The following is a 15158-nucleotide window of genomic DNA, read 5'->3' on the forward strand; positions in this document are numbered from 1 at the left end:
TAAACCTGATTCATGACGTGTTAATCTGTTTATATCGACGATAAACATAGCATAAATGTACTTTTCTATATCATGGGAAAGGCCTAGTTTTTGTTGAATGTGTGTTTGAGATAATAAAATAAAACCAAGTACGAACAATCCAAACCATTAGACAAAATTCTAAGTCCTAAAAAAAACCCCAAAAAACGGTATAGGCAAAATAGTGTAATAAGGCAAAACAGTGTAATCAGCACATAGACTGTTAACCGTGTACAAAACACACACGACAAACAGTGGCAACAGGTGTCCGGAAGAGTAAGCTTACACTGCCTGGCACCACACCCGCCATAGCTGCATCCAAACCACTAGGCGAAATACGTCGTGCAGTGTGCAGTGGCCAAGAAAACATGGATGGCAGACATCGGTGTTCATAGTATCAATAGTCTGGATAACAGGGAATCTGATCAGCGGGATGATCATAAAATCCATCTGAAATAAAATGGTGTTCAATGCCCCTTCCCCTCCCCCTTTTCTGCAGCGACTGGGATGTTGAAGACAAGCAGTGTGGTAAAAAGAGAAATTTTGCCAGAACAGTGCCGCTACGACCAACTCGTATTTTGAGTGCCAATTGTCAAGGGATCTTTTACGTGCACGCCACTGTGTACCGGGATCAAACCTGTTTGTTGTTGTCATGCATGGGAAGGGCGACTTGTGTTTAATATCTTTCATACTTGTCAAACTTACATTATGGTAAAAAGAGAAATTTTGCCAAAACAGCGGCGCTACTTCCAACTCCTATTTCGAGTGCCCATTTTCAAGGGATCTTTTACGTGCACGCCAATGTGTACCAGGATCGAACTAGAGACCTGTTTGTTGTAGTCCTGCATGTGTTTAATATTTTTCATACTTGTCAATAGAATATTTTAAACTTAATTCGGTGAACTGGATAATAACTAGAATATATTTAAACTTTAAATTCAATGATACTGAATAGAGCCCGGATCTTCATCGTATGTTATTTATGTGTATGGAAGACCAAACAGCTCTTTCAGCTTATTTGAAATGAAATGAAATGAAATGGGGTTTAACGTCCTACTGTTTTGCTCCGAACTGGGATAATGAAGACGCCATACAGTGTGCTATGGGGGGAATTTTGCCCTTCGTCCTGCATCACTGACAAGGGGAACCACGCCGGAAAATCGGGATGAACCTTCTCGGCCAATGGAGGGATCGAATACCCGACCTCCAGGCTAGGGAGCCAGCGTCTTACCCACCTAGCCATCGCGACTCTTTCAGCTTATTTGAAAATAACCTACTCAAAACGCAAAATAAAATATTTAACCACTGGAAGGTTTATCAAAACAATGTCGATATACGTCTTTGTATGAATCTGAAATGATTTTATATAATTATTTACAAAATTATAAGTACAGTGTTTAAAAATTATTATTACATAAAGAGTTTGATAATTATTCAATCAGATTAAAATAAAGATCTATATTTCGTTTCGTTTTTTTTTTCGATGGCCTACACCACATAAAGATCTGACAGGCTGTAGTAAAAGGTCGTGTCAGAGGTCATAGGAGAGGCTTTTGACCCTATGGCGTCAGACATTGATTAATCAATCAGCGTTGACGTTTCTAGTGGTTTACCCACAGTTCCGTGCATCGCATCGCACGCCAAAAAGTCGCCGTAACAGATATTTTCATTGGCTAATCCCTCACGCCATCCAGAACGCCGGTTATATAACAACTCTTCCAGATCCTCGAGTAGTAAAGACAAGTAAAACGAAATTTTGAACTATAATCAGATTAGTAATTACCGGGAAGAATGTATATTTCTGATGAAATGTAAATGTTATTATTTTTATTTTCGAAAAGATATTATATTAAAATACAGTTAAAAAAAACAAAGATACAATTTAGAAATATGATATGACAAATTTCTGATTTGTAAAACAAATATTGATTTTAAGATACAAAGGTTAATTTAAGTGTACAAATGTTGAAATACAACGCATAAAGAAATAAGAATTAAGATCACTGAATAATGAGTTGTTTGGTCTTCCATATTACGTGTGTTGCGGTCCTCCCAACCCAAATACTCATTGTATAAATGTCATAAAGCACAATGGTTTAAAATGTGTTATACGTTTGAATAAATAAAAACGGTGATGAACGACTCTTGCAAACCGATATCAGGTCTAAATATTAAGGATACATGCAGATTTGGCCAAGTTCATGCGATGTAAACAGGGTTAGGACGACTGATTCTTGCAGAGAATTGTGGATTAGGATTAGGGTGACAGTAAGCGTTAAGGCTAGGTCCAGGGTTAGGGTTAGAGTTGGGATTAGCGCTAGCCCAGTTTACATCTCGTGACCCTTGACCAAACTTGAATTTGGCCTCATCAAATAGATGTCACCCAATGTACTGCCTTCAAGTTATCTCCCTTGATCACCCGATATAGTTATTGCCCTTTGTGCTTTCATCATCCGTGTCATTAGAAACTTTTAATTACCAACATATTGCGAATAGATATTATCTATATAGGATTCATCTAGCTTTAGGTTTCAAAGCATTTTTAAAAACTGCATAACCATATCATGATCCGAAATGGCAATCCGGATGGTTCCTTGTTTTGTATAGGGGTAGACCCAGATAAGCATATAGTATTTGGTGTAGGGGGTCGACCAGTGATCTCCATAGTATATGGTATACGGATGAATCAGCGGACTATTTGCTTTATGATATTGGGTGGTCGGATGGTGGTTTCAAGTGACGTGATTTCTATACTAAGCTTGTTCGTGACAAATAGTAAGGTCGCCTGGATAATTTCGTGGGTCTTTTCCGAGTCCCCCGATTTCTCCCTACAGCTAAAGCACTCAACGCGCAAGCAAATTAATGAAAACAGAACCATATGTTAGTCCTGAAATGGCCTAATCTGTGTCGAGTGGATGTTAAACCCCTGTGCATTCGTTTTTTCATAAGTAAAATCAAACCTTGAGTTTAAAAATAGGTAGTAGAGAGTAACATAACGGGAAAATGTCAATGGTATTTATTTGTGCTGGGTCAACCTTTCTTGTATCTCACAATACCTCAATGAATAAAATCAGTCAACCATGACGATCACAATTAGCAAGCGTGTTCTTGGTATAGGCTTACAATGGGATCGGTTTGATTTCAACGAACCCCATCTAGACTTTGCGTGGGCGCAAACAATAAGGACGGCAGAAATAAAACAATGAATTATCCAAGAGATATAGGCTGTAGTATAGCAGATAACTGCAAAATATCGGAGAGAGAGAGAGGGAGAGAGAGAGAGAAAGAGAGAGAGAGAGGGGGTTTAACGTCCACTCGACACAAACTAGGTCATTTCGGGACCAACACATTTTATTGCAATAATTCGCTTGCGCGTAGGGGTCTTTAGCAGTGGGAGGAGTCCGAGGGACCCGGAGAAAACCCACGAGGTTGGACAGGCGACCCTACTCCTTGTCACGTACAACCGGGGAATCGAAACCACGTCAGTTGACTTAATGGCAGCAAAATATCGGGGAAACCCGTCATGTTGTAATTGCAAAATGAAATGAAATGAAATGAAATGGGATTTCACGTCCTACTGTTCTGCTCCGAACTAGGCTAATGAAGACGGGCATACGCCATACAGTGTGCTATGAGGGAACCTTGCCCGGACAGCGGCACTATGGCCTACTGTTCTATCGAATTCCAACTGCCAAGGGATCTTTTACGTCAAAGTATACACGGTCCTCAGTTTTTCGTCCCATCCAAACGACTAGACAGCTAGGATGGGACGCCGCCCAGATCGGTCGGTGAGAATGGTTTATAATTACCTAACAAAGCCCGTGAATGAATTCTTGAGACAATAGTATTAAATTTTCTGATGCTATTAGAGAGTCTGACATTATTATCATTCTCTGATGTTCGGGGTGTTCCATGTCCGCTTCCACTGGGGGTGATATCGCAGTCAAACCTTGTTTTTTATTATCGGGGGGTTGGATAGCTGAATGGTTAGCGTGCGCCCGCTGTATCATAAAATCTGTCATTGATTCGACTGGCGTGGTTTCGAATCCCCGGTTGTACGTGACAAGGAGTAGGGTCGCCTGTCCAACCTCGTGGGTTTTCTCCGGGTCCGCAAGCGAATTAATGAAATAAAATTAAACCATATGTTAGTCCCGAAATGACCTAGTTTGTGTCGAGTGGACGTTAAACCCAATTTCTCTCTCTCTCTCTCTCTTTATTATCTTAGTGCATCGGTAGGGGTACTTCCGGTGGGGAGAAAACCTGAATATCCGGAGTAAACCCATGAGGCTTGAGAATGCGTCCCTATCTCCAAGTCACATACGCTCACACCATTGATTGAAAGCACGACCGCAAGTCAGAGGTGTCCGGCTAGCTAGAGGTTTAATCCGTAACAAACCCCTCCATTTAATATATGACAGAATATCAACACCGTATCCAACCTGGATCTCAATGAGTTCTGGATCGGCATGGAATGAAATAAAGTGTGAGTTTCACGTCCTACTGTTCTGCTCCGACGGGGGTTGGGGGTGGAAGTCCGATTTCTGATTTCTTGACAGACAAAGCTCCTCGAGATTTTGCGTTGTGAACTGCTAAGGAACATCGTCTAGTGGATCGAATGGGACGAAAAACAGATGGAATTCGAAATAAGAATTGTCCGGACAAACTTCCCCGTTTCGTTAGACGAGTTAGTGCACAAAGGTAGAACGTGAAACCAATTTCATTTGATTTCATTTAGTTTTGTTTCCAATATCCGACCACACGTCAAAACGAAACTCGTCATTCTGAAGACTAGCTGGTGACTTCAGAAACTATGAATAATCCTTTCCGATATGATTCCGGTCTTTTTGTACCGTTTGCACCTTTATTCCAAAAATAACTATTACAATACCTGTACACCTCTAGTTATGACTGACTCTATACGAAAATAAAAGTGGCGCACTTATAAGTAAAAATATCTTCTCCAATTCCGTGAAATTTGGGTAATAATATTTGCACGTGACAATGGAGTCAATGGGAATCTCTAATGGCGCGGAAACAGATCAGCTTGTATCTTTAGTTGATTGATTTTATGATCGACTCGTCACAATAGATTTTATGTCTTGTAGACAACAATGAACCAATAACTGTTTCTCAAGTGGCTGTGTTTGGGCGAGTGTTTGATCTATAGAAAAGTTACAATGAATAGCTGTTTTTACACAGCCAAATTATATGGCAGCTTGCCCAAACGCAATCACAAAATTTAGACCATACCTATACGAAATGAAATCTACCAGTATTTTAAAAATAAATCCGAACCTTTTCCTTCCGGAAATCGTCATGAGTGAAAGCTCTGGGTTTAGGTGAAACTTATTTTAAGAAGTAAAGCTGGTATATATAAAGATGTTCCAACTGAACGTCCACAACACAGAACAACCATCAAACAACCGGAGCAACTTTATTTGTATTCGAACAGCCAAACTGACACAATTGTATCTATATAAAGTGGAACATCGCTGATATTAATAGGAAATAACTTTAACATGGGTAAGCTGATTTTGAATATAAATTTAAATATCTGGTTGGTCAATTTATTGGATGAATTTATCCACGGGGATGTTATTGTTGTTTTATTTGTGTTTTTACTGTAAATTTATATCTTTCATGGAAGCCGCGGTGACTCAATTAGTAGGACTCTAGCTTGATAGAGAGAGGGAGAGAAATGGGGTTTAACGTCCACTCGACACAAACTAGGTCATTTCGGGACTAACATATGGTTTAATTTTATTTACATAATTCGCTTGCGCATAGGGGTCTTTAGCAGTGGGAGGAAACCAGAGGACCCGGAGAACACCCACGAGGTTGGACAGGCGACTCTACTCCTTGCCACGTACAACCGGGGAATCGAAACCACGGCAGTTGACTCAATGACAGACTTTATGATACAGCGCGCGCACGCTAACCATTCAGTCATCCAACCCCCTTCAATTAGTAGGACTCTAGCTTGATAGACCTGGAGGCCTCGGGTTCGCTCCCGGTGTTGGTCGGGAATCATCCAAGGGATTTTAAGGTGCAGTTTCCCTTTGTCAGGGTGCAGAGGGCCTAGTCGTTTTGGTGGTACGACAAGCGAGAACCCGTATACACATTAGCGTACTCGTAAAAGAACGATTGACAGTTGGAATTTTAAATCTAAATTAAGATATCTTATTTATGAAAACATTGGATGAATTGTTCATAAAGGCATTATGGTTAATTTTTGTTTTTGAAGCCATAGCGCTGCTGTCCGGACAAAATTTCCCTCCTTTCACGTACTGTCTTGATTAGCCCAATCGGATCAGAAAAGGAAGTCGTTAAACCCCATTTTATTTCATTTCATTTCATGTATGTTTCAGCTTTACAGATGGACTTCGTGATCTTTCTACTGATTGGTTTCCCGGTTATCCAGGCTGGTAATACTATACACACTGATGTCTGTCATCCATGTTTTCCTGGTTATGCCGGAAGTAGAGAATGGGATTTTGATGGTCCTGTTGGAGACACGAGTGTGACGACACTGATGCGCCATTTTGTAGACCGAGTGAATGACGTCAATGAAACGGTTACAACAGCAATAGAACAAGTAGTAAGTTAAATTATATACCATTGGTTAGAGTGGATGGATAACATGAACCGTTATTTTTAATGATGAACAATGCAAAAGTATATTGATTTGGGAAGCGAATACAGAAAGAGAGAGAGAAATGGGGTTTAACGTCCACTCGACACAAACTAGGTCATTTCGGGACTAACATATGGTTTAATTTTATTTACATAATTTCCATAACGGGGTCTTTGGCTGTGAGAGGAAACCGGAGGACCCGGAGAAAACCCACGAGGTTGGACAGGCGACCCTACTCCTTGTCACGTACAACCGGGGAATCGAAACCCCGCCAGTTGACTCAATGACAGACCGTATGATACAGCGCAGCGCACACGTGCTAACCATTCGACCCCCCCCCCCCCCCGAAGCGAATACACTGTACGACGAACTAGCTGGGCCACTCTTCCATATTTTGACACATTCTTCAACTTTGTCTAGCATGTCTATAGGATTTCTGAAGTAGCAACGATTTTACTGATATTGATATAATATTCTCAGATCTAGTAAAATATAAACACATAATATTTACATTCTTTATATTAGTTATATATTAACGGATATTTTTATTCTAAGATCTAGTTATATATTAAGTGATATTTATATTTTCAGGTTGATAATAATTATGCCGGTGATGTCGGATATTTATGTCAACTAAGAATGGCGGGAGAATCTGATATACCATCTACTCGTATCTCATCTTTATCTCAGGTAAATAAAATATTCAATATTAAATATCAATTTTTTATTATAAAATATTGAATTGTTGATATTTTTTTATGAATAATAATAAATATTTTTATTTAAAATAAATCTCGTCATATAAAATATTAATAAATATTCAATACGAATATTAATATTATAAATATTAATCAATGTTGATTATTTAATATAAATCTCTTATTAAAAATGTTATTAATTATTCCATATTGAATATAATTCTCGTATTATTCAATATTAAAATGCAGATCTCATTTTGATAAATATTAATAATTTTTCAATATTCAAATCACTTATTATAAAATTACATTAAATATTCAATATTCGATATAAATCACTTATTATGAAATTGCATTAAATATTTAAAAGTCAATATAAATCACCTTTTCTCCGGGTCCTCCAGTTTCCTCTCATAGCTAAAGACCCCTACGCGCAAGCGAATTATTGAAATAAAATTGAACTCTTTGTTAGTCCCGAAATGACCTAGTTATTGCCAAACCCCATTTCTCTCTCCCTATTTATTTTTATTTGAAATCTTTATTTATTTGTACAGGTCAATCCACTGACGAAAATTTACAACAAGGTGGCGACCTTATCTCTTTATTTCCAAATACTAAACTGGGACTTCATCAAGAACTGTGGTCTAGATTTCACTCATCTGATCGGAACACCTCCGGTATGCTACTGGAAACAGGTCTTACGTCACTTCCGTCATCGTGTTCCTGGTCAGTTTTGTCGTAAATCATTTCCTATCGATGGCGTCACTTCTTGTACTACTGCTGTAGATCTGGTCTATGTTATTCTCGAGAGTTCACGTGGTATCTTAGCATCGTTAGACAGTCAGGTCAACATATATAAAAGCATTCTAGAAAACTCAAACAGTGAAAACGAGGCTATGCAAATAATTCTTGATTCGCGCATCATGTAAAATGGTCCGTAAGCAGAACGATGGCTTGTAATCTACATCGAAACCTCTCGTGTATGCTTTCGACTTTCTTATAATTCCATTTTTATTTATTACTTTCGTTTTATTATGTTAATTTTTGAGTGATCTCTTTAAAAATTATTATATACTGATAAAAGGAAACAATGATTATTCACGGTACATTTCCTTACACATTCTTGACGAAAGAGTTTTATATTTTTATCGTTTTTATTATTTTTAAGTGTTGTTCATGTTTTGAGTTAAACACCATAGACAGACAATAATATCATTATAAAGTTGATTCGCTTTTTACGCCATTTTGTCCATTTTGCTTTTTTTGTATTATTAAATTATCATTGGTGTCTTTCTCCTTCTTTACGTTGACGTTTGCTTTTGTTACACTTTTCATCAAATAATTTTAATGCTTTAATAATATGAATAGTAATGTATGACTATTTTATTTTAGTGTAAATATGTTTTAATGTTTTTATGCGAAATCGCTCATGATGAGTCGGTTTCTGATATTGTAAACTCTAAGAGTTGTTGTTGACCCAATGGGCCATATTGATAAAAACGTAAAGTAATACAGAATTTGATTGTTCATTGGTGGATAATCATAAACAAGCTAACTGTCCTTGATTACTTTATTGTGGCTCTTTTCACTGATAGGCCTTATGGCTGTGTTTCTTGATAGACCCTGTGGCTTTTTGAGCTTTGAATACTTTAAAGCACTTTAATGTTATACCAGAGAATGTCTCTCTAAACTTGTAAACTCTATGAGTTTTATTATAATTATATGTTAATTAATACATTATTTATTAATTAATCTCAGTGAATATTTTATCCAAGAATTGAATAACTCTGCTTATGTTTAATTGTTAATCTTAATCAATATTTTATAACTCCAAACATTGAATGACTCTGCTTATTTATGATGTTTAATTATTAATCTTTAAATTCTTTTATCAATCCAAATAAATATTTATGACTCTGCTTTATGCCATAAGGATGTTTTATTTTATGAATTCTAAATGTTAATCTTTAACACCATGTTTTTAGTCCAGATATTGTTGCCGTCATGCTGATTTCATTTCAAATTAAAGAAATATTTTAAAAGTATAAAATGTTATAAAGTATTCTATATAATATTGTATTGCTCTACCAGAAACTATCAAATTGGAGAACAGGCACGACTTGTTTAACCCTTCACCTAAGATGCTGTTTGTCTATGAATTGTATTTTTTGTCAAATATTTTAAACTTAAATTATTATAAACTAGTCCAGTTATAATTTGTATGTCTTTGCTAGATGCTATCGTACTGTATTTTGTTTTTAGTAATACATTTTATTATAAATTTCAATTATTGAATTGTATTGTTCGTATTTAAACCTTGAACCAAAACTTTGCATCAAAAAATGAGACTTAGGTCGGCTTGTCTGATAAAGAACTAGTAAAAATTGAACAATCGGTGACGAATCAGAAGTCTATGAAGCATCCGGCCGAGCTGTATGATATTTTGACACCGTCAAAGGGCTTTCTTACACACCCGCTTTAGTCTCAATAACTAGGGGTCATCCGGCTAAAAATGTATAAAATAGGGATCACCCGGCGAAAGGTGTATAGGGGTCAACCAGCTAAAGTTGTTTAATATTTGTGACACTGTTATAAGCCTTTCTTATAGGCACTGTAGTTTTAAACATCCGCCATCATCCTCGGCTTTACTTAATCGTGTTTAATCAAAACGCACTTTCACTTTCCTCTAATAGTGAGGGTAGGGGATTAGTTGGGGGAGGGAGGGGGCTCATAAGGGGAGTAACCCTGAACATATCTTCATCTGTCTCTAATAGTGAGGGTAGGGGATTAGTAGGGGTGGGGGTGGGGGCTTATAAGGGGAATAACCCTGGGAATATCTTCATCTTTCTCTAACAGTGAGGGTAGGGGATTAATTGTGGGGGGGAGGGGAGGCTCATAAGGGGAATAACCCTGAGCATATCTTCATCTTCCTCTGATAGTGAGAGTAGGGGATTAGTTGCACTGGGGCCTCATAAGGGGAATAACCCTGGGCATATCTTCATCTAAATCCCTGATAGTCATTCGAGGGAATGTCATATTTCCTTTAAATGTCTAAAGTCTGTTGTATTTAGGTTTTACAGAGATATGGAGAATCGACAATTTGGGATTGAATTTCTGTGTGAAATAGTTGGATGGGTGACCTGAAGGGTTTAATAGGGGGAAGGGTGACCCAAATGGTTTAATAGGGGGAATGATTTAATAGGGGGAAGGGTGATCCGAGTGGTTTAATCGGATTGAATGCACGCCTACAGATTATCTGTCATTGATTTATTTTAGATTTTGTTTTTCTTAATCAAATGTTAAGTAGACGTTCTAGCGTGAATTAAGACGAGAAAACTACAGGGGGCCATTAAAGGAACGGTTCACTCAAGCTGGTTATTTAAGGCGATACTTCCATCAATGTAAATATCTTCTGTGTGGGTTTAAAGGCTCAATACCACTCTTGTTGTAACTGAATAATATGTCCCAATCTTTATTCTGGTCAACAAATTGTACTATTTTACAGTATTCCAATTAATTGATGATACAAATTTCATTTTAACACACCTAATTTAAAAAATTGGAAAAATTCAACTAAATGATTTGAAAAGCCTGACGTAATGCATTTCAAATGTTACATGGATTTAAAAAATATTTTTGAACCCTCTGGACAAGTAAAATATGATGTAATGGATAATTTACACAACAGGCAAGACACTAACATATCTAGTACTTAGAATAAGGCTATTTTTATCTTCTGGAGCTGTCAAGCCAGCAAGAGTGTTATTGCCCCTTTAATAAGGCGATACTTCCATCAGTGTAAATATCTTCTGTAAGGTGTCAATTCTATCATGTAACATCTTAAAGTAAGATACCTTTTGTTTGACTCTGGTTATCGATGATGTTAATCATCTTGGGTATTTAACTTATCACACTGTGTGTGTGTGTTCTTTCCGGCGTGGTTTCCCCTTGTCAGTGATGCAGGACGGAGGGCCTGACAAGGACAGCTTTCTAGTCGTTCGGATGGGACGAAAAGCCGAGGTCCCGTGTACATATTGGCGTGCACGTAAAAGATCCCTTCGCAGCTGGAATTCGATATACGAGTAGGCCGTAGCGCCGCTGCCCGGGCAAAATTTCCCTCATAGCACACTGCATGGCGTATGTCCGTCTTCATTAGCCCAGTTTAGGAGCAGAACAGTAGGACGTTAAACCCCATTTCATTTCATTTTGTGTGTGTTCACTTAGCATTCTACTAGAAGCCCGGTTATGGAAGATGTTTAATTTATCATTCTAGATGAAACCAGGTTATCGGTGATGATCTTGGGATTTTACTTCACCATTCACTAGAAACAGTGTTAGCTATGATGTTTTAATCTTCATGGGTTTTAAATATTTTAGTTGAAATTTCGTTTGTGGCGCTGTTAATCAATTTGGGTGTTTAATTCATCATTCTATTTGAAAGCTGGTTTGAGATGATGTTAATCAATTTGGGTGTTTAATTCATCATTCTATTTGAAAGCTGGTTTGCGATGATGTTAATCATCTTGGATATTTAATTTATCAGTAGGTGTTTGAATCCTGGTTAGCGATGATGTTGCGTGTTTAACCTACCTTTAAAGTTGACACGAGGATTAACCACGTGACCTACTAGCTTGATCCCCATGGATTAACACGGCTATATTGTTCAAACAGAGGTGACTTCACGTGATTAAAACACACATCCATTTAAACAAAAACCTGACCTACGCCAAATAATATTAGTTTTACTCACCACCGTAGATTTACATAAAATTTCAAATCAAATATGTATACGTGAACACCATAAATTAACACCGATCCTGTCCTATTACGTCATAATCACGTCATAATTACGTAAGAATATGCCAGCTTACATCCGCCGAATTATACAAGCAAATATGTTTTTATGATATTTCAGCACTAGATTAACTTACGGAAGTGTAAATGGCCACGGACCAGCACGCCCACCTGTTGACACCCATAAAGAGAAATAAAATGGTGTTTAACGTTCTAACGGAGACGGACGCACGCCACATGGTGTGCTCTGACGAAAATTATGCCCATATATCCGAAGGATTAGACACTCTCCTCGCCAGTCGCTTCGTCCTGCACCCTTTGACAAGAGGAACCCCCGCTGGACAATTCCCGAGAACGTTCTTCCGCAGCAATAGGATTGACCCCTCCCCCTCCGTTAATCACTATAGGGGGAAAAGATGTGGAAAACTACCATATCAGTTTGCGAGTATATAAGCTTTTTGCTTGTTGTCATATCCCATGTATCTATTGCAGTGACTATGTGTGTATATCTAAATCTAAACCAAAATTCCGATAATTGCTGCATAAAATATCCTTCCCACCCATATATTATTTTCATCCAAACTATCTGAAACAGTGCCGGATTAAATGGGGGCTGATTGGGCTGCAGCCAGGTGCCCCTAATTATGATGTATATATCTATGCCAAATAAACCTATCTATGTACCATACTGCCCTACAAATTGTAGTTGTGGACAATAACCAGAATATGCCTACTTTTAGCTGCTGATGCAAGGTCCTCATTGATATTTTCAGCCAGACAGGACCGGCGGTACTGTAGAAAATACGGGGCCCAATTTGGGAGGCCTTGAAATTTTTGAAGGTGGTGAGCTACGGGGAAGTTGTGCTAAAAACCGACAAGCTTATTCTGGCCCTGATCTGAAGCACTGCTATCGTTTGTGTTATGTTTGCTTGTTGTATATGTCCTCCGTCCTGCACCCGTGACATCTCGTGTTCTAATGATTCAAGCATGGTTAAATGGACAATAAACCCCCTTTAAATACGAAACAGGAAGTGTTTATCTCCTAATTGGATTGCTAAAACGACGGTATGTTTTAGTGAATTGCTAAAACGACGTTATTTTGTAGTGGATTGTCAAAACGACGTTATGTTTTAGTGAATTGCTAAAACGACGTTATGTTTTTGTGAATTCCTAAAACGACGCTATTTTGCAGTGGATTGTCAAAACGGCGTTATATTTTACTGAATTGTTAAAACGACGGTATGTTTTAGGGAATTGAATAAAACGACGGTATGTTTTAGGGAATTGAATAAAACGACGGTATGTTGTAGGGAATTGAATAAAACGACGGTATGTTGTAGGGAATTGAATACAACGACGGTATGTTGTAGGGAATTGAATAAAACGACGGTATGTTGTAGGGAATTGAAAAAAACCATTATGTTTTAGTGAATTGTTAAAACGACGCAATGCTTTAGTGAATTGTTAAAACTACACACTGTTTGGGAAATTGCTAAAACGGTGTCATGTTTTAGCGAATCGTTAAAACGATGTTACGTTTTAAGGAATTATTAAAGCCACATTATATTTGAGTGAATTGTTAAAACGACGTTATGTTTTAGTGAATTGCTAAAACGACGTTATGTTTTAGTGCATTGCTAAAACGACGTTATGTTTTAGTGAATTGCTAAAACGATGTTATGCTTTAGTGAATCCCTAAAACGACGTTATGTTTTAGTGAATTGCTAAAACGACGTTATGTTTTATTGCATTGCTAAAACGACGTTATGTTTTAGTGAATTGCTAAAACGATGTTATGCTTTAGTGAATCCCAAAAACGACGTTATGTTTTAGTGAATTCCTAAAACGACGTTATGTTTTAGTGAATTCATGAAACGACGTTATGTTTTAGGATAATATAATTTTATTTATAAATATTTGTAGGGTCACATTATTTAAATCAGTCTTTTATTGTCATGGTGAAATATCACTCAAGGAACTACCTATGTCAAACTAGCTGACGTGTATTTAAACTGAGTTAGAGGTACGTACATGTGAGTAATGGGTGGGGAGTTATATCAGGTAGAAGTATTCACGACTTCTACTAATCAGCCTACAAACACTAACTTTTAACACTTGGTTTATAATCCCCTCACTTCAATCAGTCATCTCTGGGCTCTTACCATATATACCTAACACAATCAACATCCCTCGCATTTTATACATCATTTACACAGCTTAAACTCATCCACACCAAACATCTGGGGCTAATGTAACCGTGACAAGTGCTCGTTTTGGGTTATTATTATATTTCTGAGATAAACTTACTGATTGTTCGAATTAGAGAGAAGTTTTGGGTTATTATTATATTTCTGAGATAAACTTACTGACTGTTCGAGATAGAGAGAAGTTTTTTTGGATTATTATTATATTTCTGAGATAAACTTACTGACTGTTCGAGTGTTAAAGAGAAGTTTTGAGTTTGGATATAGTGCTCAGTTTTCTCATACCGACTCGACAAAAGAAATGTAAATTTGAACATTTTCATTTTTGTGTGCCTTGATTTTGGATTTAGTCGCATTTGTTCTTCGCAGAAATTGAATAACATCTCCGTGGATTAACCGGTGTTAAGAATGTCTGGATTAAGAGATTTAGTGATTTTAGCAGCAGTGCTGGGATTGTCTCTTGGTTACTATGACAATCACACGTCATCTAAGAGATCGTTACCTCTCATGTCCATGTATTCCGGTTACGGTTCGATGAGCAATCGTGCCCAATCGGTTGTGGCCAAGGTGGTGGATAATCTGAACAGAGAATATCTTATTTATTTCAATGCTGGTAAGATTCATTTCTTAAATGTTGCTATGTTCAAACCTTCGATATAAGAGCATATAATAAAATTTACCTGCGATGATTATAGGCCGTCGGGTTTGTGAAGGCACTAACTTAATCCTAAAGGGCAGTATCGAGTCTACGAGGATTCGAGGATTGGTGGGGTGTCACCGATTTGATCCTAAAGGGTAGTGACGCGTACA

The 15158-nt window shown here is 37.6% G+C and overlaps 1 long non-coding RNA gene across 1 annotated transcript; it reads left to right on the top strand.

Annotated features, from left to right (window-relative positions):
• The first annotated feature begins 6532 nt into the window (after nucleotides 1-6532).
• LOC126814686 (uncharacterized) lies at nucleotides 6533-8207 on the top strand. The gene is made up of 3 exons (XR_007677706.1): nucleotides 6533-6616; nucleotides 7244-7342; nucleotides 7905-8207. It is a non-coding gene; the product is annotated as an uncharacterized LOC126814686 (long non-coding RNA).
• Nucleotides 8208-15158: the final 6951 nt, after the last annotated feature.

Source organism: Patella vulgata, chromosome 3, assembly GCF_932274485.2.
Source record: "Patella vulgata chromosome 3, xgPatVulg1.2, whole genome shotgun sequence".
NCBI classification, from domain to species: Eukaryota; Metazoa; Mollusca; class Gastropoda; family Patellidae; genus Patella; species Patella vulgata.